We start from the raw sequence: 13,559 nt of genomic DNA on the forward strand, positions 1-13,559 counted from the left end.
GATCATGCAGCCCGAGGGGCGCCCCCAACAAGGTAAGCTAACAACATGGAATAAAAAGGGATACACACCGCAGGGACGGACCCACGCGGCCTGGGAATAATGCAGCCCTGGGGGGGCGCTCCCAGCTGGAAATAGAACTCGAAAAGATGTCACCTGATGATGTCGAGGACGAAGGAGCGTTGGTGTAGCAAGCTCGGTGGGCTGCGGGTGCCGATCCTCACGAGCCCCCAGGCCCAGGGGCCTCGGGAGGCTCCGGAGGCGCTGGCAGCTCCTCACGGGCCATCTCCATCCCTGCCAGGGCTGTGGAACGCCTGGCCTCTTGTGCCTCCATGATGCCCCTCATGAGGCGCTGGTACGTGTCAGCCACGTTCGGCAAACCGTAAGGCATGCGAACGTAGCTGTGGGGTGGGCCTCCGCAGCGCCCCACTCGTGAGGGCCAGAGGCGCTCTGGAGTGGCGACTCGGTTGAGCCCTGGTATGTCGATGCAGACGCGCAGCCCACCATCCTCGCCTGGATGGGGAGCCACTGCTGGTAGGCGGCGGCCACCTTTCATGACTCTTGACTCCTGTAGCTCCTGAATGGCCTTGCTGATGAACTCCTGAGGGTCTGGGTCTCTTTGCCTTGCTCCTTCTTAAGGGAAACGTGCTTCGAAACACGCCTCCATGTGGTGCCCAAGCGCCTCCCTCGTGACCCTGGCTAGGTCGGTGGCCCTCCAGGGGAGAGCCCCCGAGCCCTGCCTGAGGAGGGCACCGGGCGCACTTTCCTATGCGATGGAAGGAGGTTCCCCTCGGGCAGGCGCGGGCCCAGAGGGGCCTGCCTCCTGAGTGGTCGGGCCGGACGATGTCTTCTTCTTAGGGGCGGTCTCGGGAGGTTCCACGATCCGGGTCTTCCAGTGACGCGGCATGAAAGGCTCGTTCCAGGGAACACACCGCGTCCTTCTCTTCACATGGCACAGTGATGACTCCGCCGCTTCCTGGCATCTTGAGGATATTGTAGCCGTGGTGAGTTACGACCATGAACTTGGCCAGCGCTGGGTACCCAAGGATAGCGTTGTACGGTAGGCGAATGTGAGCGACGTCGAAGTCGATGAGCTCGGTGCGGTAGTTGTCGCGTGCCCCGAAGGTGGCAGGGAGGCGGACCTGCCCAATCAGGACCGTGGAGCCGTCGGTGATACCGGAGAAAGGCTTGGTTGGCTGAAGCTGGCTGTAGGGCACTTGGAGGTTGTTGAATGTTTCCACGGACAGGACGTTGAGCCCTGCCCCGCCATCGATGAGGGTCTTAGTGACCAACAGGTTGCTGATGATTGGGGAACAAAGCATCGGGAGGACTCCGGCTGTAGCCGCACACTTGAGCTGATCTGCTGAGCTGAACGTGATGGCGCACGCTGACCACCTGAGAGGGCGCGTAGCTTCGAGCCTGGGGAGGACTGCATTCACTTCGCGGGCGAACTGCTTGAAGATGCGCTGAGAGGCTGGGGCTTGTGCCCCGCCCAGGATGCAGGCGATCGCGTGCGGCTCCTGGAATCCCCCAGCCCCCTCGTCCTGGTGGCGGTCTTCGTTTCTCCTTGGCAGCGGTGGCAGCGGTGGGAGCCCTGCGTTGCCTTGCGGGCGATCCTCGCGAGGCTGTCCCTCCAGTCTCCCTCGCGAGGCTGATCCATCCAGCCTCCCTCGTGAGGCGGGTCTTGCCAGCGATCCTCGCGAGGTTGATCGCGCCACCCTTGGCGCGGGCCACGGTCTTCCCAGCGTCCTGCGTTCCTTCCTCCTCCTCGGCCGTAGCCCCGGTCACTGTGGTCGGGGCGACGGCCGATCCTTCCTTCTCGCACGGCTCGGAGCTCTTGACATTCGTTGGTGTTGTGGATGTGGAGGTCGTGGTACACACAGTACCGGCTGCCCTTGGAAGGTTCGGGCTGATCTCTGCCCCGCTTGGTGTCTGGTTCTGCCGCGAGCACGGCAGCCCCCTTGCGCTTCACATCCTTGGCCTTGGGCTTCTCTCTTCTGGGTATGCGGCAGGTAGCTCGAGGAGGGAGAGACGCCCTTCCTCGGCTCTGGCGCACTTGGTTGCCAGGTTGAACAGTTCCAGGGAAGTGCACAGGTCTTCATGCATTGCCAGCTCCTCCTTCATCTTGACGTCGCGCACGCCGTCGGAGAAGGCCGAGATGATGGCCTCCTCAGTCACCTTGGGAATCTTGAGGCGCGCGTTGTTGAAGCGCTGGATGTACTTCTGCAGGGTCTCCCCGGGCTGTTGCTTGATGCGGCGCATGTCGCTCACGGCGGGTGGCCGGTCGCGAGTGCCTTGGAAGTTGGTGATGAAGCGGGTGCGCATCTCGTCCCAGGAGGAGATTGTGCCTGGAGCCAGGTTCAGGAGCCAGGTGCGGTCCACGTCCTTGAGTGCCATGGGGAACCAGTTTGCCATGACCTTCTCGTCTCCGTTGGCAGCTTCGATGCCCAGCTCGTAGAGCTGGAGGAACTCCGCAGGGTCAGCCGTGCCATCGTAGCGAGGAGGCAAGTCTGGCTTGAACTTGCCGGGCCACGCGACGTTGCGTAGCTCGGCGGCGAAGGCGCGGCAGCTTGCTGTGGCCACGGGAGGCCTTGGATGACGGGGAACTTGGTCTTGCATGTCCCCACGCGCTGCAGCTAGGAGCAGCGCGGGGTCTTGACGCGCGGGAGCAGGAGCATGGTCGCGACATGCTGGAGCAGGGAGCGCCCGGGCAGCTTCTTGCGGGTGAGGGACTTCTTGACAACTCTGCTCTTACTGCGTTGGCGCCTGACGGAGCGGGTTCCTCCTAGGGGCCACGCGCCTTGGAGCCATGGCGCCTTCCTGAGGAGGAGGTGGCCGGGGCGCCACCGGAGCTTCATTGCCCGCGGGGGGCGGGGTGCGGTGCAGCAGAATGGACGGCGCAGGAGAGCCCCCTGCGGCGCGGACGAGCTCGGCGACGCGGTCGAGCCATTCTTCGTAGACGTCGTCGACGGGACGGTAGCGCAGGAGCTCGTTCGCCGCGATGAGTGCAGCCCGAGCCTCCATGGGCGCGCGGAGCGCGCGGGACGAAGAACCAGCTGGGGTGAGCGAGGGAGTCGTGGTGCGGCCGTCTTGCCGCACAGACGGATGCTGGGACGATGCTTGCTGCTCGTCCCCCGCCGGGCCGGTGGCGGCGTTGACGGCAGGTGACGGGGAACGGCGAGGATGCCTGCCGACATGGGCCGTCTGGGAGACGCGGGCAGCGAGCGCGGCCTGGCGCTCGGCGCGGGCCCGACGAGCGTCAGACATGGGCGTGATGGTCGGAGCAGAACGGGGCGGTGGAAGACGAATCTCGGCGCACCCCTACCTGGCGCGCCAAATGTCGGATTTCGGGTTCCGGCAGACCCTTGAGGTTTGAACACTGGGGTGAGCACGGAGATTTCGCCTCCTACTTACCTGCACTCCTCCGCCTTACTAGGATCTAAACAAAGGAAAGAACAACACAAGAGACACAGGGTTTATACTGGTTCGGGCCACCGTTGTGGTGTAATACCCTACTCCAGTGTGTGGTGTGGTAGATTGCCTCTTGGGCTGATGATGATGAACAATACAAGGAAGAACAGCCTCACGAGGGTCTGCTCTTGGCTGGGGCGATGAACTGCTAGGAGGAGCTCAGTCACCCCTCTCCCTCTTTCTCTACCTGATCTTCTCTATCTTTCCAACTCTCTGGCCAGCTCTTTTTCCCCCAGCCTCTAGCCTCTCTCCCTTTCTGTCCTTTTCTTCCTATGGGTGGCTGGTCCTATTTATAGAGGCCCTGGTCCTCTTCCCAAATATCGAGCGGGAAGGGAGCCAACAATGGCGGGCTAATTTGAAGGGGGACAGCTAGTATCAACTATCCTGACAAAAGCAGTCTTCGCCTGCGCAAAGCTCTGGTGATGACGCCGTCTTGGGCTCCACGGTGACCTCCGTCTCGTAGTCCTCCTGGTCTTGGTCTCGTTGCACCGAAATGGCAACCTTTGCCTGATGCCTCGGTACTCCGCGGCTGCGCTTGCCCCCTTTGCACTAAAGAGGAAGGGAGGACGCTGCGCGGGCTGGCACCCGCCTGGCACCCCCGGTCATCATGGCTTGTGTCACGGGCACCTCGTGAGATACCCCGCCTTGATCTCTCCGCCCCCTCATGAGCCAGCCTGACGAGGCCGCGCCTGAGGAAGCTCCGCGTCGTCTGCCCCGCGAGGCTTGGCCCCTCGCGAGGGTCTTGGGTTTGTGTTGGTGAAGATGGGCCGCGCTAGGCCCCCCTTTGAGCCACGCCACAGGCCGCAGGTAGGCAAGTCTGGGGACCCCCGTTCCCAGAACGCCGACAAATAGGACTAGGTTCTTCTTTTCGCTCATCGTGGAGGTGTTCGATTTGGGCTTCTGGCGCTCACTCTCATTATGGTGGCTCACTCTCTCACTATGATCTCCACGATGGGTGGCTTGCTTATCGGTGATCACTTGACTTGGCGACATTGGACGGAGGACGTACTCCTTGCCCTTCATATTGAAGATGTAGTGGTTCGTTCGGCCGCTGTGGACGACTCCTCTATCAAATTGCCATGGCCGTCCAAGGAGAAGATGACAGACGGTCATTAGAACGACGTCGCACTCCAAGGTGTCTTCGTAGGCACCAATTTTGAAGGAGACTTGTACTCGGTGCTCGACTTGTATGGTGCCGGAGTCACTAAGCCATTGCACTTTGTATGGATGTGGATGCTTCATCTTGGGCAATTGGAGCTTGGAGCAGAGTTCTTCACTTGCGAGATTATGACAACTCCCTCCATCGATGATGACCTTGACGGATCGTCCATTGATGCCGGCCTTGGTGTGGAATATGTGGCATCTTTGGTCTTCTTCTTGGTGATGTTGGAGAGTCAAAACCTTGGAAACAACAAGGGCGGGACTTGAATCTTCATCGCGAAAGACTTGTTCTTCTTCATTGTTCACTTGGCGGTGCATGGCGACTTGCTCAAGGGCTTCCATTTCGCCTTCACTTAGTGAGTCATCAGTGCCATCGTCGTTGAAGACCATGGTTCGCTTGTTGGTGCACTCATAGGACTTGTGGCCTCAGCCTCCGCAAGTGAAACACTTGAAGGAACTCGTCTTGACGGTCTCATCGGTTGGGGTTGATGATGATGAAGCTCTCGACTTGAAGTTGCTCATAGTAGGATGGCTTGTAGTGGACGAAGCTTTCTTGGAACTCCACTTGTCGATGTTGGTAGTATAAGGCTTTGTAGTCGGTGTTGGAGTCGTTGAAGCTTGGTTGTTGGAGAAGCCGTAGGACTTGGATGAAAACTTGGCATACTTGAAATCATCTTGCACTTGGTGTTCCGCTTTGGTAGCTTGGTGCACTAGCTCAATGAGATTTGAGTATGGTTGGAAGTTGGCGATCTTCTTGATGGGATGATTGAGTCCATTCAGAAAACATGCCATTGTTTGCTCTTCATCTTCCGTGACATTGGCTCTTATCATTGCAATCTCCATCTCCTTGTAGTATTCTTCAACGCTCTTGGTTCCTTGCTTGAGTTGTTGGAGTTTCTTGAAGAGGTCGCGGTTGTAGTAGGTAGGTACGAAGCATGCTCTCATGACATCCTTCATTTGTGCCCAAGTAGTGATGGGTGGTTCACCTCTTGCCTCTCGGCGCTCTATGATTTGTTCCCACCAAATGAGGACATAGTCTTGGAACTCAAGGGATGCCATCATGATCTTCTTCTCTTCTTCAAAATTGTGCAAACGGAAGATCTTGTCAACTTTGAATGCCCATGAAAGATACTCTTCGGGATCATTGCTTCCGTTGAACTTGAGCATGGTGAACTTGAGCTTGCCATAGCGTTGCTCTTCATTGTGTTGGGGTCGGGGATGATGACGCCCATGTTGTTGATGATTGTTCAACTCGTGGTGCTCTTCGCGTGGAGGGTTGTCATCCTCATGTTGTTCTTGTTGTGGAGGATCTCCATTGTCTTCATGATCTGGATTGACTTGTTGTTCTTGGTGAGCTTGTGGAGGAGCTTGTCGAGCTCGAGGAGGAACTTGACGATGCACGCGAGCTTGAAATCTTCGTTCTTGAATTTCTTCGCGAAGTGCTTCCTCTTGTTCACGGGCTTCTCGGCCTCGGTCGGCTACAGCTCGACTTGAATCACGTAGAGCTTGTTGCGCTGCAAGTGCTTGAGCATCACGGAGTTGTTGTTCTTGACGTTGTGCCTCGGCATCTTGAGCATTTTGGTGTAGACGCGCTCGCTCTTCCTCTTCATGTTGGCGTTGTCGTTGCAGTTCTCGTGCTAGCGCAAAGGCCTCTTGTGTTTGACGTTGTCGGTGCACTTGAGAGTCGGTGTCGTGTAGAGGATTGAGGCTTGCTTGACGATCATTGCGCGCGGCTTGGGAAAGAGTGTTCAATGTCAGTGTACTTGAGCCGGAGAGGGTGAAGTCGGAGTGGCGGCTTGAACAACTCCTTCTTGAAGTGGAAGAAGAGCGGTTGAGCAACAAAGCATGAATCTCGTCCATCCTTGCGTCATTCTCTTGCTTGTGATCGTCGAGCTTGTGGTCGAAGTAGTCCCTTGTACGTTGCTCAGAAAGTCGCAAGTCGGTGGCAAGGATGTCGATGCGTTCACTCATAACTTGTTGCTCTTGATGCAAAGCACGTTGTGCACCAAAGAGGTGACTCTTGGTGACGAATGAGTTCATGTCGTCGTCTTGCTCCATGAAGAGTGGGTTGGTAGAAGTACTTGGCCTATCCATCGTTCCAAGACAAATGAGAGTGGTAGAAAGAGAAGAACGAGTACCAAATGTACCTTGACCGAAGTTGAAAGTGGATCGAGGATCACTCCAATGTAGGACAAGGAAATAGCACAATTGGTACTAGCTCTTGTCGGTTTCTCCCACCTACACAAGTAAAAGCTTTTGGTGGAGCTTGGTTAGGATGGTGGCACAAAATTTGATGCAATTGTAAGTGAGCTTCAATAATGTTGGAAAAGATTCGCAAGATGCAATGTAACAAGTAGACCAAGCATATAAGGTACACGGAAACACACACGCAAAAAGATAAGTGGGGTCGTGCAACCAAGGGTGAGCCAAAATGTGGAATCCACAAAAATGCTCTTATTACATAACACTAGAGAGACGCTAGCACGATTGCACAATAGGCGGATACAAGAACTTGTGCACAACCTACTTAGCAAAAATGCAACGACTTCTATCCCAAGTATGCTCTATGCAAGGTGTTGCTATGATATGATCCAAGATGATCGAGTATGACAATCTTAATGTTGTATGATGCTATGGTTCTTTCTTAAAAGCTCTTTGCTTATCTTTCCTCTTTGCTTAAAAGCTTGTTTGGCTCTTTGATGTTGGAGCTCTTTTCGTATGCGATGCTTGACGAACCAAGATAGCAATTGTGTATGCGATGACAACTTTGTGACACAAGAGATGATACTAATATATGCAACAATGATGTTTGTATGCTATGGGAAGTATGATCACTAATGTGCACAAGTCTCGTTGCCGGCAATACTCAATGGCTAGTCTCGATGGGTAAGCAACGCCAAGGAGTAAGGCTATAATGGCTATCAATGTAATGGCAAGAGTGATATGTCCAATACCAAGATAAGGTTACTGGTCTTGATTCTTGTATGGTGTCAAAATGGTGGCACGAATACCAAGGTGTAGTCGAGGTGGTCGTTGTTGATGACGATGTAGGACGGCGGTGATGATGTAGGACGCGTTTGTGGCGAAGATGAGTGACGGTGATGTCGACGTCGAACCGTACCTAGATAGCCGAAACACAAAAGTATATGGTACCGTAACTCAAATTCTCAAACCTAGAAGTAGCAAATGTGTCGGAGAGCGAAACGGTCCAAAATGGTTGGGCTATGCGGAAGTGGTGGAGGTGTGCGGAAGTATATGTGATATATGGTGGGCACCAGAATAAAATTTGGTGAAGAATGGACGGAAAATGGGGCGGTGGATGGAGATGTTGCTGCCAGTGGTCGGATGTCCGGGTGGAAGGCCGGATGTCCGGGGGTTGGATGTTTGGGCTTGACGGGCCGGATGTCCGGGCTCTAGATCCGGGGACGAACGGGATGAACACCGCATGGAGAGGTCAAATCCGGGCGAAATTCGGAGGAATTTGTGGATGGAAATTGGATGGGAAGCTGGATCCACTCAAAACAAAGCAAATCCACGGATCCAAACCAACAAAATCTCAACACACCAACAAATAAAAAAAAGTAGGGCTATTTTTGGTGGGGAATTTTCAAATTAGGATGAAAAACAACAAAACAAGGCTAGAAACACAACGGGGATGCTCCGAAATCGTGATCAACGTGGCTCTTGATACCAAGATGATGTAGGGTAGAACCCTAATCGGCCGATCTTTCACGAAAGGAGCGGAATCCCGCGAAGAACACGGGGAACACAAAGGGGAAAACGAGAGCAACACAAGGGGAAACGAAGAGGAACACTCAAACCAACATGAATAAGTCACACATGTGCTAGATTCTCGGGTACATAAAGTAAGATACACGATCCACGATCAACTAGGGACGATACACGGTAACCGGTCTTCTTCGTGAGGAGGTCTTGATGTTCTTCCCTAAAGAGGGGTCTTGAATCCGCTTGGGGGATCTTCTCCGGTGGAGGCTCGAATCTTCATGGAGAAGGTATCCAAGTGGATGAGCAAAGCTCTCACACAAATATGAGCTAATCCTTTGCTAACCCTAGAAAGTTGGGCGAGGTGGAGTATATATAGTCTAGGGGGGAGAAGGGATACACGGGCCTCGGCCCTTCACCGTGCGCAGATAGGGGAGGCCGGATGTCCGGGCTGGTCGGACCGGATGTCCGGGCTTTCAGGCGACGCCAGATGTCTGGGCTGGGGAGGCCGGATGTCCGGGCTGGAGTGGTGGCATTTGTTGCTCTCGGGTTCGGAGGGGCTGGATTTCCGGGCTGGTGGCCGGATGTCCGAGGCCTATAGCTTCTGGCGGCTGTGCTGCTGTAGTGGATGACGCTCTAGGGGCCGGATGTCCGAGGCCTGGGAGATGCTCTTGGCTCCTTCTATTGGTTCTCCTCATCCGTGGACTTGGGGACTTGTACATCTTCATGCGCATCTTCAGGAGGGCCCTCTTGGTGACTAATCATGCACAACACCTCGGACTTAGGTAGTAGCCATGTCTCATGCAGAGAAAGTGGAAGTTCGGAGAGGAGTGAGTTCACCTTATCTTCGATAGCCTTGGCTCGGGCTTGTGTCATTGGTCCAAGTGGTGTCGTTGGAGGTGTAGGTGCGTCCATGGGGATGACCTTGGGATGCTCCGCATCAATACATGCCCTACATCTCATGACTGTTATTGGAGGTGAAGATGGTGAAGTTGATAAGTATTGCTCTGAATATTTCTCTGCTGCCAAATTTAGGGCTGCTTATGCTGAAAATGTGCCTGCACTCTTGGGAAAAGACCAATGGAACATAGTAGACCCAGGGTTCAAACTCCATTCTCCTGTACTGACTAGACCACCAGGAAGACCAAGGAAAAACAGGATAAGAGCTGGTGAAGAGGGTCATGTAAAAAAACAGCATAAGTGCAAAAGATGTGGTATCTTAGGGCATATTACTAGGCGTTGTACCAATCCAGTTGATGCATAATTTCGAGAAGAGGAACAATGTGCAGCAGCAAATGCAGAGGAGAATGCAACACGTTTAGAGGATAATGCAGCAACAGAGGAGAATGCAGCAAGTTTAGAGAATGAAGCAACTGAAGTAGCAGCTTGGTATGTGTGCAATCTTTCCATTTTTTTGCATTTATTCTCTTTTTTATCGATGGCTAAGCTTATTTCTATTTGATCCAGCTCTAGGATAATTAGAGGCACAAGACAGAAAGACCTAGAGAGTAAGAAACTTTGGTTGAACCATCATCTGATGCGGAATTTGAAACCATGGCTAACGAAGGTTTTGAAGCTATAAGAGAGGAGGAAGTTATTTTGTTTGAAGTTCCTTTAAAGATTAGTGAGCCCACAGATGACCGTCAACTCGTCATCACTTGCTCGATCAGTCAAAGCTCAACAAACCTGCCACCACCAGAAGTGAAGATCAGAAGCAACAAGACAAAGCTTTCAAAAGCACAAAATATCCCAGCCAGGGAAACCAGAAGCAAGACAGTTAACCCATCCCGGAACACAAGGAGCAAGGCAAAGATTTGAATTTGAACTTGAATGTAAGTCATAAACTTTGAACTTTAAATATTTGTAATAAGGATTCTATCGTAAATTTGAAGTAATGCGAAAACTTGTAAGGTGTAATAATTCTATATGTAAACTTTGAATTTGAACTACCGAGGCAAACTTTGAATTTCAGGCAAACTTTGAATTTGAACCAACACTTCAGTCCATTCCCCTATGGTGTGAGTTGCACAGTTTGCTGAACTATTATAAACGTTAGGTGATCAATCAGATCTCTTTTGCATCTACAAAACTTGTATTCATGAGAAATGTGCTCCAAATGAGCTCCCAAGCTAGGGTAAACAACCCCATTTGTAATCAAGTTTTTTTGGACCTACTCCAAATGAGCCAAATATTTTTTATTAACACCAAATCAATCTATATAATGTAGATTCGAAGAATTACTATTTCTTGAATTAATGTTTCTATTTTTACATTTTTTTCAAAAAATATACTTTAATAGAAAAACCATTAAAAACATGTTTACCATATGAAAATGGAAAACTAAGTTGAGATCCTTCTTATTCACTTTTAAATCAAGCTTTTTTGATTTTTTTGATTTTTTAAAATTTTCAAAAACCGAAGGGAAACCCTACCTCCTCTCCTTGGTCTCTACGAAACGTTGTACATGATAGCTCATATGTGTGAAGGTTTTTTCATGAAAATGTCCATAGACAAAGTTTATGATTTTTGGTTGGTAACATGTTACACAAGACAACATTGTGCGCATGTTTTATATATTTTTGATTTTTTAATTAATAGTGCTCATTTTACCTCGATCGTGCTAGCTAGGTTTTTCTCTCTAAATGTATGTATACTAAGTTTAGTATTTTTCCTCATTAGTGTGTCCTATAAAACGATGAACGATGAAGGTTTCATATTTTTTCGATTTTAAAAAAAATATTTATGCTCAATCAAAGCCTTTGAAACCCCGTTGACCAGCTCAAAACCCCTCTAAACCCCGCGGGGTTCCGCCTAACCCTAGCTCCGAACGTCAGCCATCCGATCATATCCTAGCGCCAAACGATAGCCCTCAGATGTGGTCTTCTAGAAGTAATTCCAAGGGCAGGCTGCGAGTAGGCTTCGTGTCGTTGGATCACATGGACGGCTCCACATCATTGGATCGTGGGGTGATCCACGAGAGGCGATCCGTGAGACTTGTTGGTTGTGCCTCCCCTTTCTTCGGGTACCCCCTTTATTCTAGTGCTTATTCTGCAGTGACAGGAGGAGCCACTCCTCCTCTGCTTCTTCTTCTCCGGTGACAAGAGGAGCCACTCCTCTGCTTCTTCTTCTCCGGCGACTTTGGGCGAAATGTCGAGCTCCACTTCAGCCTCCCGCCCCTCATGGACCCAGTATGGTCCACTTCCCATGGAGCGATGTCCTGACTGCCCATGCAGCACGCCACTAATACAGTTGACTTCAAAGGAGGTCAAGAATGGCAACTATGGGCACGAGTTCGTGAAATGCGAGAGCAAGCCAGAGGGGCAGGTTAGATCTCATGATTTTTCTCTAATTTCTTTTTCTATTTGCTTTTAATTCTTTTTCGATCTGGGATTTAGGGTTCATGTTTTCGTCTCAGATCGTGAAGAAATGCACACATTTTGAATGGCTGGATGACTACGTTAAGTGGATTCAATTCAATGGGGCCCCAGCCCGGGAGCTCAATCTGCCATCAGCAACAACGAATTGGGTCTCTAAAAGTGCTGCTCTGACACTTGGGGATGCAGATCTGAAGGGGAAATAAAGAAGATGAACAAGACCTTGAAGCAAATGATTCAATTGAACAAGCAGGCGAATCTGATAGCTTTAGGATTTTATCCCTTTTATTTTTGTGTAGTTGCTCTAGGATTTTCTTACTTGCTGGTCATCACTCGTTAGAGATGTTATTAGTGTGGTGTCATGTGCTCTAGGATTTGGTTAAATTTGTGGATCATGTGCTCTACGATTTGCTTAAATTTGTGGATCATGTGCTCTATGCTCTGTGTTGCTTAATTTGTGGATCATGTGCTCTATTCTCTGTGTTCCTTAATTTGTGGATCATGTCAGTTTCGGGTAACCGTCAGTTTCGCCAGTTTTGTACACTTTCAGGTTCTTCAGTTTTGTCAGACAACACCAAGCGCAGAAGAAAAAAAACGTAGTTCTAGGGCCCAAATTGCAACTAAGCTCTGGTTGGGCCGTCTCATTGCGTTGAGTGTCGAAGGCCCACGCGCTGGCTCTATTTTTTCCCTTGATTATTACCATGGTAACTCCATTTATTGCCATGCCGAACAAAAATAGTGCATGATGGTAAATCGATTTATTGTTGGACTTACACATGTCAAATTTATTTGTACATATCATGGCAATTTCCTTCTGTATATAGCCTACGGCACAACACTTTCATTTTTTGAGATGCGGGTATTATAAACAAGTTTTTGTTGCAAGAAAAATATTGTATACACGATTTTTGTTTTTGTTTTTTATTAAGAACATGTCATACTTAATTATGTAGATCATGATATCCATCTGAAACCACGTCTAAAATAAAGTCCGGTGGCACCATTAGCCAGCATATCCATCTAGAGAGCATGTCTAGGCTCGGCTATGGCACCATATCCATCTAGAGAGCTTGTCTACGGCTCTGCTACGACACCATATTGATCGACCGATATCTCACATAGCAAGCATACATCCATAACATAAAGGATCCCTAACATAAAAAGTAGCAACCATAGCATACTTCTTACATAAAACATAGGGTACCTTAAACCATAGCATAGTCCACAAACTATTCAAAAATTAGCTTGTTTTTGTTCATACAATATACGGAATAGGGCCACCAACAATTCAAAAAAAAAATAGCTTTTCTTCTTATTTTCAACATCAACATGGCTCATTTTTCTAGCTTTAGTTTCCCTTTTGACACTTCAACTACTCCATTATCTGCGCGTGTGAAAACTTGACCCTACTCTAAATGGGCGAAAACTTGCTGGTTTTCATTGAGGAATACTCAATCATTGATTGATTTAGCAGAAGGGCTTGTGTACGGCACCATATCCATCGATCGATTTACCTCACGTCAAATAAGATAGAAATAGCAAGCAAAAACACTGATAACCAATGACATATCAAATAAGGGTAGCAAGCATAACAAAGTTCTTAGGGGATAACACGACAGAGATTAAAATTTCACGGTACAACCAATGACATAATTAAGATAGAAACATATCTATACCTAATAATAAAGGGGCTATTGCTTCTTACCACCATAATTTCGTCCATTTTTTGTCCGCCCGTCGTCCGTCCACTTGGCTCATACTATTTTCTATATTCGAGGTGGTACTATTCATGTGATTTTTGATGATTCGTTTCCTTCCTTAATTTGGCCCATC

Source organism: Triticum urartu, chromosome 6A (genome assembly GCF_056163025.1).
Source record: "Triticum urartu cultivar PI428250 chromosome 6A, HENAU_Tu73, whole genome shotgun sequence".
Lineage (NCBI taxonomy): Eukaryota > Viridiplantae > Streptophyta > Magnoliopsida > Poales > Poaceae > Triticum > Triticum urartu.